This window comes from Meleagris gallopavo, chromosome 2, assembly GCF_000146605.3.
Source record: "Meleagris gallopavo isolate NT-WF06-2002-E0010 breed Aviagen turkey brand Nicholas breeding stock chromosome 2, Turkey_5.1, whole genome shotgun sequence".
NCBI lineage: Eukaryota > Metazoa > Chordata > Aves > Galliformes > Phasianidae > Meleagris > Meleagris gallopavo.
The window spans coordinates 87,684,050-87,689,729 of record NC_015012.2 but is presented as its reverse complement, the minus strand read 5'-3'; the positions used below and the strand labels follow the sequence as shown (position 1 = coordinate 87,689,729).

Genomic DNA, 5,680 nt, shown 5'->3' with positions numbered 1-5,680 from the left:
AAAAGCTGAGGAACACTGATCTACAGGATGCAAAACAACCATGAGGAGTGCTACAAACACATAAAACTCAAAATAGGTTTTTCTGAGTAATTTCTAAGGAGAAAGAAAAGGAATTCCATCAAGTTGGTTTTAATACTGACAAGTTGGCTCCAATACTGACAGCAATTGATTGTGCTGTTCTCATTTAAAATTGGTACGTGATATGTAAATCCTTTTTTTTCAGATGGAGTTCCCAGATTACATAGCAACTATGTTACAGATATACTGTGTATGTACATATACAAACCAAAAATGTCTTGAAATAATTTATTACTTTTATTTTTTACCAAATAAAACTTTTCTTTTAAAGCTCAGCTCATTCCTCTGTTCTTGTTTTCACTGGCTCCTATTGTTACCAACATATTTCATTTCAAAATTTAGAGTATCTTTTTTTAGAAAAACATTGACATCAGATATGTTGAGCAGAATTTGTAAATGGAGGTCTCGAGGCTGCATGTGGCAGCATCAGTGTTTGCAGAGCTTCTGTGCCTTGTACGGGACATACATCTTGCCTGGCCAAAAGAGGAAGGAACAAAGCTGACATCACTTTCATATAAAAATTCTGGGGTAAAATATAAGTACCAATAAGCAAGATCAAGCATTAAACAGAGTAAGAACTACTGTGTTAGCATCTTGTGTTTACCTGCAAACCCTTGTATTTATTTCATGTTAACCTCTTCTTGCTCATGATGTCAGGTTCAGTAGTCTTTTCCGTTTCCTACTTTCACTTCCACCTTAATTTCTTGTTTCCTATTTACATGAAATATCCTTCAGAAATCTGTGTTCCTCACTGCTTGCCTTGTAAAAACTATTGAAAATCACTTCCATCACATTGTTTAAAAGAATTAGTTTCCAGCAGCTTCTCTATGCATGAGTGCATGCTACTACTGAATGGCTAATGACAAATTGATTTTCTGTCGTGAATATATGTTTGGTTCCTTTGGAAAATAAGTAGGAACCAGTAATCTTTCTGAAAGGTTTACAGTCTGTATGTAGAATTAATGAAGGAAGGAAATGAAGAAGAAGAGAGCAAGTGAAAAGTGAAATAATGAAAGTTACCTAAGAGTGAGGAGGTTACTCTGTGCAGTAGGAAGGGTTGTGCTGATGTTTATGCAGGCATACATGAATGTATTGAATGTACATGTATGCATAATACTGTATGTCCAACTTATAGAGGAACTTTTACTTACATAGAAAAAGAAGTAAAATTCATTTCATTTAATTGAGCTCAGGGCTCTTCTCTTGTCTCACCTACAATAATTCATTATAATTCTCATTTCTTCTTTCCTTCCTGCTTTTCTCTCTTATGCCCAACCTAACCTTACCCTACCAGCAGCACTCTCGGCAGCATTTCACTAGAGAAACACTGAAAAAAAAAAACCCAAAACATTTAATTCTTTATAGTATATTACTTCAGTTATAAAAGAGATTAAACATTACCTTGTCCATAACATGCAGTTTCAAGGTCATCAGCCACAGTCTTCACAATTGTTCTTTATGGCTTGTTCCTCAAAGTAAAAGTATCAGTGTTTTCCAAGATGGGACGGTTTGGTATAGCTTTGCTGTGGTATATAAACAGACTGTGGCTGGGTCAGGATGCTCTCAGAAACAATTCATGATGATTTCCCCTAACTAAAAGCACTACAGCAATCAGTATATGGCTGCTGTACTGGAGCTTAGCACACTAATAAGCATATCAGCCAGAGAAGTGCTGTGAAAGTGTCATACCTCAAGATTTGTATCCTTTGTTCCTCCTCTTCTGAGCAACACGAGTCTTTGGAGAAAAGTACATAAGGAATTGGAGGAAAAATGAACTAGGTAGATTAGAAATATGTCACTAGATTTTGTTCTCATACCTCAGATAAAAGGCTTTAGGAGGACAATATACACCATCAGTCACCTGATACTTAAGTAAACTCTGGTTTTCTAGTTATCTGTCTGAAACTCACCCTAGGCTAAGACGGTCTGTGTACTGCAAATCTTTAGTGGAGGGAGCAGGTTTTTGGAGAAATGCTCATTTCACTCAGACAGCTCACAGGAGAATCTCTCTGCCGTTGTTTAGGGGACCATGCCATCATCCTCTGATACTTTCAATGATCAGGCTTGAAAATGCTTTTAAAGGACAAGATCACAAATAATTGGATTGAAAAGAGAGTCCTTCTCACTTATTGGAAAAAATAAGACACAAGAGAGTTGTACCTCCCTCTACAGATTTCAAGAACAGATGTCCCATGAACTGGCTCTTTTAAACTAGATATCCTATTAGATCTGTTGTGCCCAGCATGCAGACTTAAAGTAATAAAACCATGCAAACAATACAGTATTGAGCCTTTGAGACATTAGTAACAGAACTATTTTTTTTCTGGAGCATCTTGGTCCTTATTTTTCTTCCCCCCATAGATGTGGCCAGAGAGCAAAAGATATTGAAAAGGAGAGTAAGCCAGAGGGCACCTCTATGTCTTGTAACCTACTCACAGTGCCACTCCTGCTGGCACCTGTGCACTGCAGATTGGAGGAGGCTGTGGGGGTTAAGCACTGCTTTTAATCTCTTTATAATCTGTAGAAAAGCGTATCTTGAAAAGATACATCATATTTAACTCTCACTGATTTCTCAGGGAAGTAAATTAATGCTTCTAAAATTTTTAAGGCCTTAAAATTATTTGTGCTATTTTGCTGCCTTCAGTCACCCCCTGAAATTCCCAGGGGTGCATCTCAGAGGGATCTGCCTTCCAGAGAATAAAGTAAATTTACTGATTTTTTGGTCACATGGGCAACATTTTTCACTTAAGTAAGTAAAAAATGCATTGGCTTCTTCAGATGGCAAGGCTTAGAAAATTTAAGTAATAAATTAAATAAAATATAAATACACAAGTTTGAACAGGAAAAATGCATTTGCTTCCTTTTTGAAAATAATAATCTTAATTTTTAATTTACCAAGATCATTGCTTAATAAATCCTCTTACTTAGTGCTTGTTATTACTTAATAATTCCTCTTCCTTTGAATTTTAAATAAGTCCATTCATTATGACTGCCTTGGGTTCTAAAATTACAGGAAACACAGAAGAGATGACCTTGCAAACTTTGGCTGCCTCAAGTTTCAAGAAGTTTACCATGAAGCATATTTTAAAGCATTCTGCAGAAGTAATTAAAAACCTTTTTCCTCTTATTTGAGAAGCAGGAACCATTATGCCCTTGAATTCTTTAGAAATTATTTTATTTGTTAGAGAAAATATGAAATATTTATTATCATAATACTTAAATACACCCCTATAAATTTCTTAATTAAATTGGAAAAAGAATCTGAGATGAGAAAAGAGATATTAGTCTCCACATCTGTTCAAGGCAGCCAAAGTGTGCACTGACATATTTTAATTCTCTGTTAGCAGCAAGCCAAATTTGCAGCAGTTTGAAGAGGCAAACAAAATAATGTGGCAAATAAAAAAATTGTAAAGAATGGGCTAGCATTTTCCATACAGCACTAAAATCACCTGTTTCTTTAGAATTCAAACACAAATCTCACAAATCCTCTGCAATTCATATGACAGAGCAGAATTTTCCCTTGCTGAGCATCACTGAGGTGAGACAGTCTGCCAGGACACTGCTCAGTGTGTGCACTGCACAGTAAATGGGCTGCCTCACCTGGTGTATTTAATGCTTCTTAAAATTTGGAAAGGCACCTCCTGTCCAAACACATTTTTTTCTGTACTCCTTATAATTGTGTTTATTTAGGTGTGGAGCTCAAATCAAGAGGTACATGACCTGCATCTTATTCTGGCTTGCTCTCCATAAAGTTAAATTGTTAGAAGATCCAGTTCTGAAATCTTTGCTCTTGTTGATAAATGCCCACTCAGAACTTGAGATTTCTGTTACTGGCCAGGAGGCAGTATGAGAAATTCCATTACTTTTCAACTTGCAGAAAAGGAGCCTGAGGAGTGACTTCATTGCATTCTACATTTTCCAAAAAAAAGGGAAATGGAGAGAGACGTGTTCATGCTTTCTGCATGGTAAACATGGACAGGACACGTGGAAATGCCTCAAAGCTGCACCAGGGGAGGTTCAGATTGGATACTAGGAAGAATTTCATGCCAGGGTACTCAAAGAGCTGTCTGATGTTATTGTGAAATTGAAGAACACCTGAAAAACAAGATAGGCATTGGTTGCAGCCAACACAGGTTTGTAAGTGGAAAGTCATGTTTAGCGAATTTCCTTAATTTCCTTTTTTGACAGTTACCCATCTATTTGACTAAGTGAAGCCAGGTGATGTAATCATGTTTGTTTTCAGCAGTGTTCAGTATTGTTTCTCACAATATCCTTCTGGACAAAATGTCCAGCATACAGCTCGGCAAAAAAATAGTGCAGTGGCTATTGCCAATGAGTCAGGCTCAAAGTGTTTTAGTAAATGGAGTTACATCAAGTTGGCAGTTAGTCATCAGTGGGGTCCTGTAGAGCTCCATTTCAGAGCCAACACTCTTCAATATTTTCATCAATTACTTGGATATAGACCTTGAGATTATTCTAAGTTTGCAGACAACACTAAATTGGAGGAGCTATTAACTCCCTCAATCGTAGAGAGGCCTTGCAGAGAGATCTAAACAAATTAGAGGGCTGGCAATCACCAACTGTATGGTGGTTAACAAAAGCAAGTGCTGGATTCTTCACCTGGCATGAGGGTACCCTGGTTCTCTGTACAGATGGGGATGAGAGTCTGGGGAACAGACCTGCAGATAGAGATTTGGGGGTTCTGCTTGCTTGATGGAAAGGTGAAGGTTAGCCAGCAGTGTGCTCTGGCAGCCCGAAGGACCAACTGCACCCTGGTGTCCGCCAGGCCCAGCACTGCTACCAGGCAAGAGGAGGAGTTGTCCTGCTTTACTCTGTGCTGTGTGGCTTCACCTTGAGCACTGTGTGCAGGATTGTTTGGCGGCCACAATATATGGACGTAAAACTATTAGAGAGTGTCCAAAGAAGTGCTAAAAATATGGTGAAGGATCTAGAGGGCAAGAGGTGTGAGGAATGGCTGAGATCCTTTGGTGCATTCAGCCCAAAACAGAGGAGCTGAGGGGAGGCCTGATGGTGGCTGCAGCTCCTCACAGGGAGCGGAGTGGCAACGCTGAGCTCTGCTCTGTGTGACAGCGACAGGGCCCGAGGGAACGGCATGGAGCTGTGTCAGGGGAGAGGCAGCTGGGGGTTAGGGACAGGTTCTGCACCAGACTGCAGAGGGCATGGAACAGGCAGTGGTCATGTCCCCAAACTGCCAGAGTTGAAGATTTTGGATAATGCCAGGAGTTGGACGCAATGATCCTTGTGGATCCCTTCCAACTCAGGATATTCTATGATTCTTTACCAAGGCAGTAGTTAGATACAAGAACAGGCTTCCCAGAGAGGTGGTTGGTGCCTCAGGCCTGTCTTTATTTAAGACTGCTTAAAAGGCATTTGGATAATGCTTTTAATGATACGTTAAACACTGGGTCAGTCCCAAAGTAGTCTGACAGTTGCACTAGATGATATTGTAGATGTCTTTCAATTGAAACCTCCTCTCCTCTCCTCTCCTCTCCTCTCCTCTCCTCTCCTCTCCTCTCCTCTCCTCTCCTCTCCTCTCCTCTCCTCTCCTCTCCTCTCCTCTCCTCTCCTCTCCTCTCTTCTC

General features: G+C 39.5%; 1 long non-coding RNA gene across 1 annotated transcript; it reads right to left on the bottom strand.

Annotated features, from left to right (window-relative positions):
* Positions 1 to 278: 278 nt before the first annotated feature.
* On the bottom strand, positions 279 to 2,843 carry LOC109366256. The gene is made up of 3 exons (XR_004159062.1): positions 1,480 to 2,843; positions 683 to 789; positions 279 to 551 (listed from the first exon to the last, which is right to left on the bottom strand). It is a non-coding gene; the product is annotated as an uncharacterized LOC109366256 (long non-coding RNA).
* Between the last annotated feature and the right edge of the window lie 2,837 nt (positions 2,844 to 5,680).